Source organism: Pelophylax lessonae, assembly GCF_965119305.1.
Source record: "Pelophylax lessonae genome assembly, chromosome: 8".
In the NCBI taxonomy this organism is placed as follows: Eukaryota; Metazoa; Chordata; class Amphibia; order Anura; family Ranidae; genus Pelophylax; species Pelophylax lessonae.
This window is the reverse complement of record NC_138775.1, coordinates 270,232,817-270,252,218: the sequence shown is the minus strand read 5'-3', so window position 1 is coordinate 270,252,218 and position 19,402 is coordinate 270,232,817. Positions and strand designations below refer to the sequence as shown.

At 42.5% G+C, this 19,402-nt stretch overlaps 1 long non-coding RNA gene and 1 pseudogene across 2 annotated transcripts in view; both read left to right on the top strand.

The window, feature by feature from the left end:
- Positions 1 to 19,402, top strand: part of LOC309562042 — a 172,036-nt gene that overhangs the window by 53,738 nt on the left and 98,896 nt on the right. Inside the window, exon 2 of the long non-coding RNA XR_014225615.1 lies at positions 11,578 to 11,608. This is a non-coding gene — a long non-coding RNA (uncharacterized lncRNA). The remainder of the gene's footprint in view (positions 1 to 11,577; positions 11,609 to 19,402) is intronic.
- The window catches only part of LOC309561672, a 34,797-nt pseudogene continuing 29,700 nt past the window's right edge, over positions 14,306 to 19,402 (top strand). The window contains exon 1 of the transcript in view: positions 14,306 to 14,470. The product of the transcript in view is annotated as an uncharacterized misc_RNA (transcript). The remainder of the gene's footprint in view (positions 14,471 to 19,402) is intronic.

The following is a 19,402-nucleotide window of genomic DNA, read 5'->3' as shown; positions in this document are numbered from 1 at the left end:
ATATAAAAATATTGAAATACAGCACCTACCCTCTAGTTCTATATGTATAGTAATTTTGCCGTCATTTTATGTATGTGCTTAAATTAAGTGTTGTATATGGTGAGGCTCTATTACCCTTTAGTAAACAGACATTTCAAATACAATGAATTAAATATATATAAAGTTGATACAGTGTTGAAAAAGTGCAAAAAAGTGCTTCTGACGTGCAATGGATGTGTGAAATATGCAATGGTTTCCAAAGTGCATAGAATAAAATAAATGTGCAAAATAAGGTATCCAGATGTCTTAATTAAACATTCACACATATCATTCCATTGCTTTGTAAAACACTGTGCAATATATATGCAATGTGCAATGCATTCCAAAGTGCTCACAATAAATGTGTAGACATGTTTCGATTATTGCATCTCAAAAACTGAAGAATTGTTGAGATAAATTAGATTAATTAAGTGCAAACAGTTGTGACTTCATAAAAGTCACAACACTTTGCACTTAATTAATCTAATTTATCTCAACAATTCTTCAGTTTTTGATATGCAATAATCTAAACACGTCTACACATTTATTCTGAGCACTTTGGAATGCATTGCACATTGCATATATATTGCACAGTGTTTTACATTACTGACAAGAAGACAGGAAAACCAAAATTATCCAATACTCACTTCTGGTGCCATGTATTGTGGAGTGCCGAGGTTGGAAGTCAGCGTTCGGGATGCATGCACCTCTGTTGCTGATAAGCCAAAGTCAGCGATTCTCACATGTCCGACGCTATCCAGCAGAATGTTTTCTGGTTTGAGATCCCGGTGTACAATCCCCCGTTTATGAAGGAACTGCAGTCCACAAAGGATCTCCGCAGTGAGGAATCTGATGGAGAGATAGAAAAGATTATATATGAGGTTATTATATTATATAAACATTTTATATGGTAATCTAGGCCACAAAATAATAAATCATTTATCACAAAGCTTTAATTTAAATTATTTTTAATTATCAGGCATTGTCATGTATGAATGTAATAACTAAATCAGGTTGAAATAAAATATTATCAGTAAAAGGTAGATCATAGCACAATGTATACATAGAAGTGTTTTATAAGGATATTTGAAATTGTTAATTAATTTGTAGTAAATATGCTTTGCGAATTTTTTGTGATAGTAAAGGTGTCCAAATATGATTGAATGTGATTTTACAATCTCTCCTAAAGTGTATGTAAGACCAAAACAGAAAGCAATAAAAAAGCTTCCTCTCTCCATCCCAGTGGCGGCTGGTCAATAGGGGGCGCAGGGGCGAAGGCCCCCCCCCCCCCAAGGCTAGTCACTGTGTAAAAATCAGCATAAAAAAAGTGTACCTTTAATATGGTAGCGGGGCGCCGGACACATTGCCGGCTATGGGAGGGGTGGTGCTTTGGCATCACGTGCCTCTTTACTTGTAAGGTGATTGGCGGCCTTTTAGAGTGTCCTCGGGGCGCAGAGCGATGTGCCCAGAACACTCCCACTCTCCGTCTGCCGTCTTGTGATTGGTCCAGCCTGGCAGCATAGCACCAAGCTGGACCCTGAAATGCTGCATCCAAGTAGTGTGTAGCCTGCAGGTAGGTTCACATTCAGCAGATAGTGAGGCTTGTCAGAGCCGCTCAGTGTGTGTCTGACACTGTCAGGTAATGTTACTGCTTGCAGGGAGAAAGACCAGCTGTCAAAACTCAGCGGTGATGTCGGGGGTGGGCGGGACCGAACAGATATCAAACACCAGCCAAGGGGATGGGTCTGGGCGGCTGCTTCGTTTATGTGGCTCTGCCCCTTTCTTGAGCAGCCCAATCATTGGCTGGTGTTTGACAGCTGCTCTATCCTGCCTACCTCCGACATCACCACTGAGTTTTGACAGCTGGTCTTTCTCCCTGCAAGCAGTTACCTTACCTGACAGTGTCACACACACTGAGCAGGCTCTGAAAAGCCTCACTATCTGCTGAATGTGAAACTCCCCCTCTCCCCTGTTAGTGTCCATAAGTGGTGCCTATCAGTCCCGCCTATCAGTGACCACCAGTGCCGCCTCATCAGTGCCCATCAGTACCACCTATCAGTGCCACCAGTGCCACCTCAGTGCCCAACAGTACCACCTATCAGTGCCCACCAGTGCCGCCTCATCAGTGCCCATCAGTGACACCCATCAGTGCCCAGCGATGCTGCCAATCAGTGCTGCCTATCGGTGCCGCCTATCAGTACTCATCAGTGCTGCCAATCGGTGCCACCTATCAGTGCTGCCAATCAGTGCCCATCAGTGCAGCCTCATCAGTGCCCATCAGTGCCAATCAGTGCCAATCAGGGCTGCCAATCAGTGCCAATCAGGGCTGCCTATCAGTCCCTATCAGTGCCTCCTATCAGTGCTGCCACTCAGTGCCCAACAGTGCTGCCTATCGACGCCCATGAGTGCAGGGATGAGGAGATGAACTCAGTAACCAGGCATATTGTCCATGGGGGGGCTGGCCTGGTTGGGCACAGCTGAAATCTGTTGATATTTATTAATGCCACATGCCGATCTTTAGTATAATAGGTAATCACTAGGGATGATCGAACGGTTCGGGTCCACCATCGGTTCGGCCCGAACATTGGGTGTTCGAGGTTCGGCCGAATTTAGAACTTTTTGCCCAAAAAGTTCGGAATTCGGCAACCAGAACCGCCCAAAATGCAATGCTTCAGGAAATGGGCTTTAAAAGCCCGTGATTGGACCAGAACCATTAGCAAAAGCCAATTGAGGGGGCAGGAGAATGCTAGGAATGTGATTGGAGTGACAAGGGGGTCCCTAGACCAATCATTAGTGAATACGCCCCCCAGTATATAAGATCGCCCCCGCCATATTCCCAGCATTGTTATACTGGACATGGAAGAGAGTGGAAGCAGTTCTGTTAATTTTACTTTAAAAGTGTCATTTAGCTATTTTTAGTGTGAGGAAAGGGATATCTAGTGTAGTTAGAGTGCTCCTTTACACTTAAGTTAGCTTCAAAAATTTAGTTTCTGTAGGGAAAGTGTTAAGTGTCAGGGGACCGTAGTGTAGTGTAGGGTTAACTGACAGTGACTGCTATGGCAGGGTGACAAAACCCTTCCATAGCAGGGTGACCGCTATAGAGAAATGATCATTTCTCTGCTTCGGGACAGGTATGTGGCTTCTCACCAGCAAGCATTTTTTAATGCTGCAGGGGCTGCCACTGCCAGTGCTTTTTTGAGGACATGTTTGATGTCAGACATGACATCTGAATATGTGTATAGGGGGAATATATAGACATATATGTCTGAATATATACCCCTAGACATATATAGGTGTGATAGTAGCAGAAATAAATGCTTGCGCTAATGAAATCATTTACAGTAATATATTTCTGCTACTATCACACCTATATATGTCTAGGGGTATATATTCAGACATATATGCCTATATATACCCCCTATACACATGTTCAGATGTTTTGCCTGCCTCAAAAGAACCCCAAAAAATGCCAAAAAAACGCTAGTGTCAAAAAAAAAAAAATGCCCAGGTGTGTTTTTGCTGGCATTTTTTGGGGGGTTTTGGAGGCAGGCAAAACATCAGAACTTGTGCACAGTACCACTATACACAAGTTCAGATGTTTTGCCTGCCTCAAAAGAACCCCAAAAAATGCCAAAAAAAACGCTAGCGTCAAAAAAAAAATGCCCAGGTGTGTTTTTGCTGGCATTTTTTGGGGGGTTTTGGAGGCAGGCAAAACATCAGAACTTGTGCACAGTACCACTATACACAAGTTCAGATGTTTTTCCTGACTGCAAAGAACCCAAAAAAATGCCTGCTATTAAACCGGCAAGGTGTTACAGCAGAGAAGCCATATTCCTGTGCTTAAAGTTTTCTAATACAAACAATCTTTTTTTTTATGGTTCTGGACATGCTACAGAGCTGAAACTTCACAGGTACACCTTTTAGACCCCCCAGACACAAAATCACACAAAAAAAAGTTCTTAAAAATTGTCATTTTTGATAAAAAAGCCAATTATTGAAAAATTAAAAAAAAAAAAAAAAAAAAAAGAGATTTTTTGATTTTTACTTTGGATTTAGTATCTGGGGGGTCTAATGTGAGTGCATGTGAAGTTTCAGCTCTGTAGCATGTCCAGAACCCCCCAAAAATTAGCATTTTCTTATAATTTTTATTAGAACAGGAATACGGCTTCTCTACGGCGCTTTTTCTTGCATTTATCGGGCATTTTTGGAGGCAGGCATGACTTTTTTTGGATTTAGTGTCTGGGAGGTCTAAAAAGTGTACCTGTGAAGTTTCAGCTCTGTAGCATGTCCAGAACCAGAAAAAAGATAATTTTTCAGTAGAGCAGGGATGGTGGGACCCCTCTTTTACACTTATATGATCTTTTTTTGGGGTTCTGGACATGCTACAGAGCTGAAACTTCACAGGTACACCTTTTAGACCCCCCAGACACAAAATCACACAAAAAAAGTTCTTAAAAATTGTCATTTTTGATAAAAAAGCCAATTATTGAAAAATTAAAAAAAAAAAAAAAAGAGAGATTTTTTGATTTTTGGATTTAGTGTCTGGGGGGTCTAAAAAGTGTACATGTGAAGTTTCAGCTCTGTAGCATGTCCAGAACCATAAAAAAAAAGATCGTTTGTATTAGAAAACTTTAAGCACAGGAATATGGCTTCTCTGCTGTAACACCTTGCCGGTTTAATAGCAGGCATTTTTTTGGGTTCTTTGCAGTCAGGAAAAACATCTGAACTTGTGTATAGTGGTACTGTGCACAAGTTCTGATGTTTTGCCTGCCTCCAAAATTCCCCAAAAAATGCCAGCAAAAACACACCTGGGCATTTTTTTTTTTTGACGCTAGCGTTTTTTTTGGCATTTTTTGGGGTTCTTTTGAGGCAGGCAAAACATCTGAACATGTGTATAGGGTGTATATATAGGCATATATGTCTGAATATATACCCCTAGACATATATAGGTGTGATAGTAGCAGAAATATATTACTGTAAATGATTTCATTAGCGCAAGCATTTATTTCTGCTACTATCACACCTATATATGTCTAGGGGTATATATTCAGACATATATGTCTATATATCCCCCCTATACACATGTTCAGATGTTTTGCCTGCCTCAAAAGAACCCCAAAAAATGCCAAAAAAAACGCTAGCGTCAAAAAAAAAAAATGCCCAGGTGTGTTTTTGCTGGCATTTTTTGGGGAATTTTGGAGGCAGGCAAAACATCAGAACTTGTGCACAGTACTACTATACACAAGTTCAGATGTTTTTCCTGACTGCAAAGAACCCAACAAAAATGCCTGCTATTAAACCGGCAAGGTCTTACAGCAGAGAAGCCATATTCCTGTGCTTAAAGTTTTCTAATACAAACGATCTTTTTTTTTCTGGTTCTGGACATGCTACAGAGCTGAAACTTCACATGCACACTTTTTAGACCCCCCAGATACTAAATCCAAAGTAAAAATCAAAAATCTCTTTTTTTTTTTTTTTTTTTAAATTTTTCAATAATTGGCTTTTTTATCAAAAATGACAATTTTTAAGAACTTTTTTTTGTGTGATTTTGTGTCTGGGGGGGTCTAAAAGGTGTACCTGTGAAGTTTCAGCTCTGTAGCATGTCCAGAACCAGAAAAAAAGATCATATAGGTGTTAAAGTTAAAGGAGGCTCCCGAACCACATCCCTGTTCTACTGAAAAATTATCTTTTTTTTTTTCATGGTTCTGGACATGCTACAGAGCTGAAACTTCACATGCACACCTTTTAGACCCCCCAGATACTAAATCCAAAGTAAAAATCAAAAAAATCTCTTTTTTTTTTTTTTTTAATTTTTCAATAATTGGCTTTTTTATCAAAAATGACAATTTTTAAGAACTTTTTTTTGTGTGATTAATAGTTAATGGGGCATGACCCAGAACCCTAGGCACTTTTTAGGGGCATTTATTGGGTTTTAGGGCTTAAAAATGGTGTTTTTTGATTACAGAAGTTCGGGTCCCATTGATTTCAATGGGGTTCTGAAATCCGGGCCGAACTTTCGTGAAGTTCGGGTGTTCTGGTCGAACCGAACTTTTCAAAAGTTCGATCATCCCTAGTAATCACCACACTACTATTTACAATAAATTACTAGTAAAATAAAAAAACTGTCAGTAAAAAGCTTTCTGCTAAGCACTGTTAGGTGTTCCCACACTACAAAAAAAAAATGTGCAGCGCTAACTCACGAATGGTGGAACCCTCTAATGTATGGAAATCTTAATAAAGTTAAACATTACCACAATGCCTGTCTCTGTAGTATGTAACTGCACATAAAAAAGGCATCAAACTGAAAACAAGACATAAACATGAAGGTGGAAACTCCTCTTATAGATATTTGCCATACAGATTAACTTCAAGTGCAATAATTCCAGAGATATGTGATTTCACATGTAATACACATCAAAAGGAAAATAAGGCATATATATTTTTCAAAACTTAGCAGGGATGGTGGAACCCCTCTACAGATATTTGTCATACAATTTAAGTGCAAAAACTTTTTAGTTGGAAGGTTCACACCAGTAGAGAAATTTTTATTTTTTAGATTCTTACACCTAATTTTATATGTTTTAGTTACTATTATAATGTAAATTATTGCACTTGAAGTTAATTTTCCACCACCCATGCTAAGTCTATGTCTTTATGGACCTTTCTTTATGCACTGGTGTGCAGTCATGTTGGAACAGGAAGGGGTCATCCCCAAACTCTTCCCTCAAAGTTGGGAGCATGAAATTGTCCAAAATGTTTTGGTATGCTGACGCCTAAGGGGCCAAGCCCAACCCCTGAAAAACACCCCACACTATAATTCCCCCTCCACCAAATGATTTGGACCAGTGCCCAAAGCAAGGACGATAAAGACATGGATGAGCGAGTTTGAGGTGGAGGAACTTGACTGGCCTGCACAGAGTCCTGACCTCAACCTGGGTGGCTAAACTCCAACATAAAAATGCATATTAATACTAAAGAAAAGGCCTTCAAAAAATACAAGGCTGAGGGGTCATTGGCAGCATTCAAGCATTACAAAGAGTGTAATAAGAAATGTAAAGACAAAATCAAGGCGGCTAAAATAGAACACGAGAGACATATAGCGGAAGAGAGTAAAAAGAACCCCAAGAAATTCTTTAAGTATATAAACAGTAAGAAAGCGAGGCCAGAACATGTTGGCCCCATAAAAGATGACAAAGGAAATTTTGCCACAGAGGACAGAGAAAAGGCGGAAGTGTTAAATAATTTCTTCTCTTCAGTCTTCACAAAAGAATCGGGGGGCTACACTAACCCAGCTTGTAATGTTAAACTAAATAATACACCTCAGGAAATACCCCCATGGCTAACAGAGGATAGACTTAGAACTAAACTAGAGAAACTTAACATAAATAAATCACTGGGACCGGATGGCTTGCACCCGAGGGTTCTTAAAGAGCTCAGCCAGATGATTGCCAGACCATTATTCTTGATCTTTAAGGATAGTCTACAGACGGGTATGATGCCAGCTGATTGGAAAAAAGCCAACGTGGTACCAATATTTAAAAAAGGCCCGAGATATATCCCGGGTAACTATAGGCCAGTCAGCCTAACATCAGTAGTCTGCAAGATTTTTGAGGGGATGTTAAGGGGCCACATACAAGACTTTAGTAATGAAAACGGTATTATTAGTAGTAATCAGCATGGATTCATGAAAAATCGTTCTTGCCAAACCAATCTATTAACCTTCTACGATGAAGTGAGCTGCCACCTAGATAAAGGTAAGCCTGTGGATGTGGTGTATCTGGACTTTGCAAAGGCATTTGATACCGTTCCCCACAAACGCTTACTGTACAAACTAAGGAATGTAGGTATGGACCATAGGGTGAGTACCTGGATAGAGAACTGGCTCCAGGGGAAGAGTGCAGAGGGTGGCGATAAATGGGGAGTACTCGGATTGGGCAGGTGTGGAAAGTGGGGTCCCCCAAGGTTCTGTCCTGGGACCAATCCTGTTTAATTTATTCATAAATGATCTAGAGGAGGGGATATCTAGTACAATCTCAGTATTTGCGGATGATACTAAACTAAGTATGCCAATATCTTCTATGCAGGATGTGGAAACCTTACAAGCGGACCTGAACAAAATAATGGGGTGGGCAACTACATGGCAGATGAGGTTTAATGTTGAAAAATGTAAAGTAATGCACTTGGGCATCAGAAACATGAAAGCAAGCTACTCACTGGGGGGAAACCTCTGGGTGAGTCTAGGATGGAAAAGGACCTGGGGGTACTAGTGGACAACAGGCTTGGCAGTGGCATGCAATGCCAAGCCGCTGCAAGCAAAGCCAACAGAATACTGGCATGTATAAAAAAGGGGATTCACTCCAGAAATAAAGAGATTATTCTCCAAATCTACAAGACTCTGGACCGGCCACATCTGCAGAATGCTGTCCAGTTCTGGGCACCGGTCTGGAGAGAGTCCAGAGAGGGGCAACAAAAATAATTAGGGGAATGGAGGGCATCCGCTATGAGGAAAGACTACAAGCACTGAACTTATTCTCTCTGGAGAAGAGACGAGTGAGGGGGGATATGATATCAAAGTACAAATACTGTACTGGTGGTGACCCTAGCATAAGGAACAAACTTTTTAGAGAAAGGGAATACAATAAGACACGTGGCCACTCACTAAAACTAGAGGAGAAACGGTTTAACCTTAAAATACGTAAGGGGTTCTTCACTGTCAGAGCAGTAAGGATGTGGACTTCTCTTCCACAAGCAGTGGTATCAGCAGGGAGTATCGATCGTTTCAAAAAACTATTAGATGGGCACCTTAAAGACCACAACATACAGGGGTATACAATGTACGGTTAACAGCAAACACACACACACACACACATCATAGGTTGAACTGGATGGACTGATGTATTTTTTCAACCTCACAAACTATGTAACCTGATAGAACCCTTTTGGGATGAATTAGAGCGAAGACTGCAAGCCAGGCCTTCTCGTCCAACATCAAGTGCCTGACCTCACTAATACGCTTCTGGAAGAATGGTCAAACATTCCCATAGACACACTCCTAAACCTTGTGGACAGCCTTCCCAGAAGAGTTAATGCTGGTGTAGCTGCAAAGAGTGGGCCAACTCAATATTGAACCCTACGGACTAAGACTGGGATGCCATTAAAGTTCATGTGCTTGTAAAGGCAGGCGTCCCAATACTTTTGACAATAGTGTGTGTGTGTGTGTGTGTGTGTGTGTGTACACAAGCATGTGTGTTTGAGCTTTGGGGTGCACACCCTAATGCAATAGGCTGTGCACGCCTGACGTTAACCCAATACTGCAACCCCCCTTTATGCATTAACCCATTACTCACACCCCACATCCATGAATTACCACATATTGCACCCCCTTCATCTGTGTACAACATTAACCTTTTGCTGCACCTCTCTATACATTAACCCCTTACTCGCCTCCATCTCCATGAATTACCACATATTGCACCCCCCTCCATCTGTGTGCACCATTAACCCTTTGCTGCACATCTCTATACATTAACCCCTTACTCGCCTCCATCTCCATGAATTACCATTTATTGCACCACCCCCCATCTGTGTACATCATTAACCCCTGCTCTTTCCCCCACCTATTGTCATACATTAGTCTTACTGCTCTCTCCATGCATTACCCCTCACTGCACCCCCTCATTGCAATATATAACTCCTTAACCTCTTAGTGATATATATCTATATCTATATCCCTTCCAATCTCCATACTTCCCCTACTGCACTCCCTTATCTTCATATAAATCACAAACCCCCCTCCCCCATATCTACACATCCCTCATCTCCATATGCATTATCTCCCTTACTACTGTACCCTCAATGGGGGGAGTACACTGGGATCTGACCAGGATCAGTATGGGGGGGGGGGGGACACTGCCCGGAATCAGCCATTTATCATTTTGCTTCCACTTCACAATTATGTGTCGGTCTATCACATAAAATACATTTACGTTTTTGGTTGTAAGTTAACATGACAAAATGTGGATTATTTCAAGGGGTGACTGAATACTTTTTAAAGGCACTGTACCTTGATTACTGAAGGCCCCTTTCACTCTTGTGTGACCTCAAAGTCACGCAATTTTTTACCGTGTTTTTTTGCCGCGAAGCAATGCCTATTACATTTTTCTGTTTGCGCCCCCCCCCCCCCCCCCAAAAAAAAATTTTTTTAGCACCAGCCGCTACTGCTCCATGAAATACTACAAAAAAAGTTTTACATTTACAGACAAAACGTTATCAAAAATGACATTGTACAAGAACCCGTTAGATGGAAATCAAATTGATTCATTGGCAGACCTCCATATGATCTATTTGCTTAGAAATCTGAGAAGCGATAGGTTAGATATTGCGCAATCAGATGAAGGGTTGGAAGCTTCCACTGGATGATGAACTGGCCAATAATGGTTGAATGGATTATAACAGTATCTATATGGACACACTGGGGGAGATTTATTAAAACTGATGTACACAAAATGTGGTGCAGCACAGTAACCAGCTTCTAGGTTTTTTTGCCAAAGCTTAACTGAACATGCTGAAGTTACTGTTGCGGTTTTAGTAAATCTCCCCCTCGGTGACATCTGTAGACACATCGTGATGACATCTGTAGACACATCGTGATAGATTACTCTCCGGGTAAAATAGATTGTCTGGAATTAGTCTCAGTAGAAAATGAATTATGTCCAGTGCCTGGGATGTCTGTTCAGTGTGTGATTGTACATGTATAGGTAGATCTTTGGAAGGACAGATGTACTGAAAGTCAGACAGTCTACTCTCTATTATTGTGATACCCTATTGTATCATCTATCTTGTATCTAGGAAAAGTCTATGCCTTGATGTGATCTATGTTAAGTACTATATTCTACCCCATCCCTATTATCATAATACCCCATTGCCTTACCTTGTTGTCACAATATCTACTGGGGCCCTCTCTACGAAGAAGTTCTGCAGGTCTCCACCACTCAGGTATTCCATGATAAAGAATACAAGATCCTGTAAAGAAGAAAGAAAGATCCAGGTTTTAGAAATTATTCGCTCTGTGAATCCATAAGCAACTTTGGCTAGGTTGTGAGAAAAGTAGGCGTCACTTACAGCGGCATTCTAAGAGGATAACCATTTAACACCAACCTCTCCCACAAAAATATAAGGTGGAGTCACTTACCTTTGTCTGGAAGGTACCATATGCATGAATGCAGAATGGGCTGACATGAACTTCCTTCAAAATGTGGCTCTCGTTGAGGGTTTCTTTGTAGTCTCTCTTGTTCTTGATCATGATTTTGAGAGCCAGCGGTTGATCACTGGAGGTGTGTGATGCTAAAACAACCTGAAGGGAACAGAGGGAGAGTAAATTTTAGTTGACGATCAGAGAAGTTTATTCACATTTAATACTTTATTTATGGGTCACCAATAATGGTAGAATCACCATAATGGCCTATTATTCACTACAGGGGTCTACACCGGTGAAACAGCTGAAATTCCGGGACCTTCTCTCACCCTTGGCTGAAGTCTCACTCATCCTGGTGCACTGAGATATACCTCAATAAAGAATCCACCAAGAAAGGTGAGATCATCCCATTTCACTACTCAATCCTTCATGAAGAAGCTGTTGTTCTTCACCACCCTGATTCTTTCTATGTTATATAAAGTTAGACGCCTGAGTGAAGATTGAGTTGAAAACAACTAAATACATTTCAGATGCATCAAAATCAAATATGTACAATACAAGTCTTATAGATTGTTTTAAATAAAAAGCTGCAACAACCTGAATAGAAAAGCCTGTCCTTTGCCCCCCCCCCCTGGCCTCTACCCCAGAAGCAGTGGACATGTCCCATTCTGAATCAGAGCCCAGAGCTCTCCAATCAGCATGGAACATGAACTTTGCTGATTGGAGAGCTGTAGCTCTGACTCATCAGGGGGCATGTCGAACCACTGTAGAGAGACCACTGCTTCCCAAGAGAGAGCCAGCGCCCCACTCTATAACATGCTGGCAATGAACAGGTTTTTCCACTTTGGTATTAGCTGCTAAAGAAAACATTATTTATGATCACCTTTTGTGTTTTTTAATGCACCTGGAACTGATTCATCTGAATGAAATGGAAAGAATTGGGCTTTTAAGTGTATGTTTATGTAGCACTGCCCCCTTGAGGACTGCTGGATATCACACTTTCGGGTCCTCCTGGGTTACCGTTCACAATATTGGCATTCACAATTTAACACTTTACTTCTTGGCTCAGTCAATGATTAGTCCAGGGATATGTAGTTGTTTTTGGTGTTTTATTTTAAATAGGGATGGGAGAATAGAATTGTGGGGTACTCCAAATAAACTATTCACAAGATGGAGGACTTCTAATTCTCAATACAGCCAGGTTGTTGATTCTCCCTGCCACTTAGGTGAATTTGGGGTTAAGTTTCTATCCAGATGAATGATTAACTAAATTCTCTTCAGGAGACTTTCCTAGCATCCTCTTTCTCGACCACTGACACCCGTTCTCTGACTATCCTACTCCGGGGTGGCCCCCCTCAGGTCAGGCCTCTTGACACAATCCCCTGTACTCACGGTACTGTTTTTCTACGGTCTCCAGTGTCTCCCCCTCAGTCAGCTTTCCTGGACCTCTGGGTTCAGCTCCGTTCCTCTGGCCCTAAGGACGACCTCCTGATGCCATGTGCCACTGCTACAGAGAAGGAGGCAGCCGCCACCCTCCCTCCAGGACTCACCAGCCAAAGACCCCACAGCACATGTGCTCCTGGCTTTTATACAGGATTCCAAAATGCACAGAGACAGCCAGTCTCTGCCAATCACCAGGACTGTATCAAAGCTTATGTACCCATTGGTGCGGTTTCCTCCCACTGTCCAACATGCCTCCCAATTGGTCTAGTGTGAAACACTCTCTAGACCCAATGAATCACATACTGAGCACACTGAGCAGACCTAACTCACAGATCCTGCTCTCTGCTAGACAGGAAGCAAAATAGATTTGCCTGCTGCTCTTCTGATAGGCAGACAGAGCCAAAAACTATACTCTCTAATTATCACCTACCTAGGAGGGTGCTACATTTATCTCTGCAACAGCCACACAGACAGAAATCAAAATACTTAGGGTGAGGGGATTTCTGTCTGTGTCCTTTATGCAGATTTTACATCACTTCCTGTCTTGTGAAACCGTTGTCAGCAGGACAGGAAGTGAGGGGAAATCTCTCTAATGTAGTCCTGGATAGTGATAAGGCCAGACAGGGGTTCAAATCCTTCCCCATTCTACCTAAATATTATAAATCAGAGAAAAGATCTGACCACTTACCTTTCCGAAACCTCCCTCTCCGAGAGTGCAATGGAATCTGAAGCCATCCAATCTTATTGGGATGATCTCCCTAGTGCTAGGGGACCGGCGGTAACATCTTGGTGGAGTCTCGGTGTGGATTTCACCTTCAGTCTCGCTCACTGGGGCAGGCCTGCCGTGTGAGCTGACTCTGCGGTAAGTACCGTATACATCTGCAATAAAAAAAAAAAAAGGAATCAGAATTAGCAACTACATCTACTTTTAATAGATTTTTCATTGTAGAACATCAAGTTATAGAGAGAAAAGTTCAAAACTGCAGTGCCAGGGACAAGAACTAAACCCATTATGACAGGGACACAGGGACAGCCATTGTTGGTCTTTATATAAAACTGCTGGTTGCCTGACACTTATCCCAACCCACTGGCTGTGATGCTTTCTACTAGTCAGTGAGTCAAGAAGCCGGGCAACAAGTATTTTCAATGATGTGGTGATGGACTTTTATAGTAAAATGAGCAGTGGCGGCCCGTCCAGTGGGGGCGCAGGGGTGCCGCCCCTCCTATCCATGCGTCTGGCCCCCTAATCTACATGCAGGGCGCTGGACGCATGGATTCCAATGAGGTTTTTTTTTTTGAAGCACGTGATTAGAGCCAGAGTCTCTAATAGGCTTCAAAAAAAGGTGGGCTCGGGGCGCAGAGCACTGTGCCCTGAGCCCACCCAGTTGTGTGACAATAGCGAATGAATATTCGCTATTGTTACACGGATCCTCCTCCTGGCCAATCAGAATCCTGAGACCCGTTTCCCGATTGGCCAAAAGGAGAAGCCATGCCATTGGCCAAGGAGGAGGAGGAGGAGGGAGGAAATGCAGGAGACTGAGGGGAAGCTGCCGCTGCCTGCCCTCCACATGGGGAGTGAGCCGGCGACCCGGGGGAGGGGGTATGGTGTGCAGGCTGGTGTGGTCCGTCTGCTGCCCCCCCCCCAGGCCCATGGAGCACCAACCGCCACTGAAAATGAGTGGGCGGGTCACAAAGGAAGTTGTAAAACTGCAACAAGAAGTTGCTGTCACCTGCCTGGCTGTGCAGTGTGGCAGACCAGCTGAGAAAAATGGCAAATATATTTTAAGTGAAAAGGAAGGGCTTTTTGAACTGGCAGTATTGTTCAGAAAATGTGTCATATGTCATCCCTGAAATCAGACAGGAGACCAGCCACCCACTATGGGGGTCTTACACCAGCCTGACATTCCGCTGATATGTTTCTTTTGGCTGAGAGAGACGAATGTAGTAGGAATATTTATGTATGATGTTCCTATCATTGGTTTATATAGATATTCATAATGTCTCTTTTATTAATATATATGAAAGTTCTATTTAACCCAAAAGCAAACATTTATTATATTGCAGCTTACTCATTAGTAGATGTGATAGCTGCATTCGTTTTCTTTCTTTAGGCTTTCCTTTATTTTCACCTGGTGAACCGGCAAGTAAGTCTGTTGTTTATCGACAGAACAAGTTGTCCTGCAAATGTATCAGTTACCCACTTCTGGACCGCCGCCGCAGTTTTACGTCGGTACTTTGACGTTACATATCTGCTGCCATAACCCCGGTATTTTTTGAAACTGCGGGCAGTCAGCTTTGACATAAGGGTGGTCCCAGCGGCAGATTCTCCGCGGGATCACCCTTATGGGTGACGGGAGAGATGCCCCCTTCCCTCCCACCGCTTCCCGGTCCTTTTCCCTGCTTACCGGACCCATCGGTGGTGGGGAAAATGATCCGATCTGCTGTCCCCTCAGGCAGGAAGTCGAGTGAGGGCAAGATGGTCCTCACTTGACTCTATGGCCTTGGAGGACCGGAGCGACATCATACGTCGCTTCCTAGCAACCGATTTAACCACTTAAGCCCCGGAGGATTTGGCTGCTAAACGACCAGAGGGTATTTTGCGATTCGGCACTGCGTGACTTTAACGGACAATTGCGCGGTCGTGCGACGCTGTACCTAAACGAATTTGGCGTCCTTTTTTTCCCACAAACAGAGCTTTCTTTTGGCGGTATTTGATCACCTGTGCGATTTTTTGATCACGCGCTATAAACAAAAAAAGAGCGTAAATTTTGCAAAAATAGCAATATTTTTCCCTTTTTTTTATATGAAATTCCCCCCAAAAAAAATGTAAAAATCAAAATTTTTTAATATTTTCGGCCAATTTGTTTTATGCTACCTATGTTTGGTAAAAAAAATCGCAAAAAGCGTATTTTGATTGGTTTGCGCAAAAGTTATTGCGTTTACTAACAAAGGGAAAGATTTTTGTCATTTTTGTTGTTTTTTTTTTAACGCGTAATGGCGGCGATCTGCGATTTTTTTTGCGGTACTGCGACATTGCGGCGGAAAGATCGGACCCTTGACTGACATTTTTGACACTTTTGGGGTTACCAGTGACATTTCTACAGTAATCAGTGCTATATATATGCACTGTTACTGTAAAAATACACTGGTAGTGAAGGGGTTAACTTTATTTGAGAGGGAGGGGCTGTGTGTGTCCCTAGGGGCGTGATTCTAACTGTGATTGGCTGTGGCTTCAACTGTATGCAGAGTGATCAATGGATCTACATAGTAGATCCATGTGATCAGCTCTCATACAGAGAGGAGAATGACAGGCAGCTTGTTTACACAAGCTGCCTGACTTTCTCCCTCTCCCCCGCCGATCGCAGAGTGGCCGGCGGCGATCGGGTCCGCCGGTCACACGCGCGGGGGGGTCCGTGACCACGCGGGAGCGGGAGCGCGCCTCCGGCGGCGCGTGCTCGCTCCCTAAACCCTCACAGGCGAGCGACGTAGACCTACGTCACTTTGCCTGTGAGGGGCTGACCGCCGCCGTAGATAGTCGTGCGGCGGTCGGCAAGTGGTTAAAGAGCCCATTTTTTTTCCAAGATGAAAATAAATGACTTTTTTTCTTTTTTAGTGTAGATGTGAGATCGGAGGTCTTTTTGATCCCAGATCTCACATTAAAGGGGTCCTGTCATGCTTATTTCTATTACAAGGGATGTTTACATTCCTTGTAATAGGAATAAAAGTGATCAAAATAAAAAAATAAAAAAAACAGTGTAAAAATAAAAAATAAAAGATAAAATAAATAGGAAAAAAAGACATTAAATTGTCCCATCCCTGTTAGCTCACACGCAGAAGCAAGCGCATACGCAAGTCGCGCCCATAGATGTAAACGGCGTTCAAACCACACATGTGAGGTATTGCCGCGATCGTTAGAGCGAGAGCAATAATTGGAGCCCTAGACCTCCTCTGTAACTCTAAACTGGTAACCTGTAGAAATGTTTAAAATGTCACCGATGGGGATTTTTAAGTACCAATGCTTGTCGCCACTCCCCAAGCGTGCGCAGTTTTGAAGCATAACATGTTGGGTATCTATTTACTTGGCATAACATTATCTTTCACATTATAAAAACTTGGGCTAACTTTACTTTTTTCTTATTTTTTTATTTAAAAAAGTGAATTTTTTTCCCCAAAAATTGTGTTTGTATATAGCAGAAAGTGAAAAATATATTTTTTTTCAGAATTGTCGCTCTTTTCTTGTTTATAGTGCAAAAAAAAAAAAAAATCGCAAAGGTGATCAAATGCCACCAAAATAAATCTCTATTTGTGGGAAAAAAAGGACGTCAAATTCGTTTAGGTACAGCGTCGCACGACCGTGCAATTGTCCGATAAAGTCACGCAGTGCCGAATCGCAAAATAGGCCCTGGTCAGGAAGGGGGTAAAATCTTCCAGGGCTTAAGTGGTTAAATAAAGATCTTTATTCCTGTTAGCACTGTGAATTGAGTCTTATCTCTTTGTATAAAGCTTTCTAACAGATCAGATATTTTTATTTCTGTCCTGTCTAAATATTTGACTTTTTACATTTTATTTCTGATCTTCCAATATTTCTTTAGCAGTCTCAAACCCCGCCCCCTGACATCAGTCTGAGCTCTTTGTGTGCAGTCTAAACTCAAAACAATAATTACCATCAGTGCCTGTAATATGACACTATCAGAGCTGCAGACAGGAGAGGCTGATCATATAATGTTTCATATATAAAGTTTTCTCTGTACTTTCCCTCTGTTATGCTGGCAGTTGGGTGTGGATATTCCCAGTCTTCCTGATTTTAACTGGGGAAGAAGGAAGGAACGCTCAGTCAGTCCTGCTGGTGATTGGACACACAGAACACCTTAGACTGCTGTCATTATCACACACTGAGCTGCTGCTACACACACGGCAGGTCAGGCTGGTTTAGCTCCGAGGTGACTCTGCTCGGCTCTGCACTCTACAGCCCCGCCCCTCAGCTGAATTCCCCAGAGGGAGGAGTGGCCAGAGCTCCTGTCCCTCCCATCATCTCCACACGGCTCCATGATCAACTCTCTGATCCATCCTGTGATAGGGTGCCCATCTCTTCTTCCACGCCTCCCACCAGAAGTGTATCGCCTGCAAGCCAATTATCGGCCCGGGGGCGTGTTTTTTGGAGTGGGACCGAGGCATGGAACGCAGTGAGTTTAGTAAGTGACTTCCTCTTCACCGAGAAATGACCAATCCAGCCCACCGGGTGCTCCCGATTGGCCAATCCGGGTCTGGGAGGAGGGGTTACTACATAGAGAAGGAAATGGGCTCTGAGATCGCCCAGAGCAGGGAGAGATAAAAGCAGAAGGCTTTGGGGTGGTGATGTCCCGCGAACATCGGGAAGCTGTGAGAGAAAGCAGGAGTGATAGAAAGGATTAGATAGGGGAGGGGGAAGCCGCTGTTCAGAACGGGGAAAGTTGTACAGTGTGCATCTATTCTGGAGCCAATCAGGAAGCGCTGATAGTCGGAGCCCTCCCACCCTCACCTGCCCCGCCTCCTCCACTCTGTCACTGGGGGAATAGTACAGCGCGCTGTGCAGGCAGGGGGCGGGGCTACCATCTACTCTACATGCAGGAACAGAGCCGCTCTCTGTCTTACATTGGGCAGAATATTCTGTGCAGGGCAAACTCCGCCCTCTTCCCCACAGTAAATCATTCCGCCCAGGGCAGCTGCCCCCCCCCCCTAATACCGGCCCTGTCCACAATACTTACCATTCCACTCTGTCTTGTAGTCTGAGCCATCGACTTTATAGCCGACACCAAAGCATCCAGCGGCCGCTCTAAAGCACCCGCGGAGAAAAGCTCGAGCCCTCTTCATTTTTGTGGGCTTCTTGGTTGGGGTATCTGCAGGTTGTGCAATGATACCATCCATAGGTGGTATTCCAGTGCTCTGTTTATCTTCGGTGTTAATGTGATAAACAGCCTTTTTACACTGAAAAAATCTCATTGTGAAGAATAATTCAAGCACACTTGAAGTATTCAAGAGAAAAAATTACAATACGATTGAATCAAATCACAGTAAATTGCTAGGATGAAATCACAAGCAAAATATCGCCAGAGAAAAAAAAACACGTCTGCACAGTATGCTGACCACTCTGGGGACTGGCAGGATCCAACTGTCAGCTTCTTATATAGGGGCGGCTGATGACATCACAGTCATGTGACCTAACTGCCGTTGTTGTTTTTGGCACTCAGCCAATAACTGACTTTTTTTTTTTTTTTTTAAAGGAAGTTTTCTCCTTTTGTATTAGCTTTGTGAATTCAGCCTCTGGGCTCAGTATACAAATCTCACATACCAATATATATATATATATATATATATATATATATATATTTTTTTTTTTTTTTTTTATCAAAATGACAGTTTTTCTTAATTGAGATTTAAAATTTACAGACCCATGGCTTAAACAACTTCAGCTCCGGAAGGTTTTACCCCCTTAATAACCAGCCCATTTTTTTTGCGATTCGACACTGTGTTACTTTAACGACAAATTTTGCAAAAAAAGAGTAACAATTTTGAAAAAAACGTAATATTTTTGACTTTCTGCTATAAAATATTCCCAATAAAAAAATTTAAAAAATCAAACTTTTTTGATCAGTTTAGGCCAATTTGTATTCTGCTACATATTTTTGGTAAAAAAAAAAAAATCCCAAAATGCGTATTTTAATTGGTTTGCGCAAATCTCAAATACCAATATATATATATATATATATA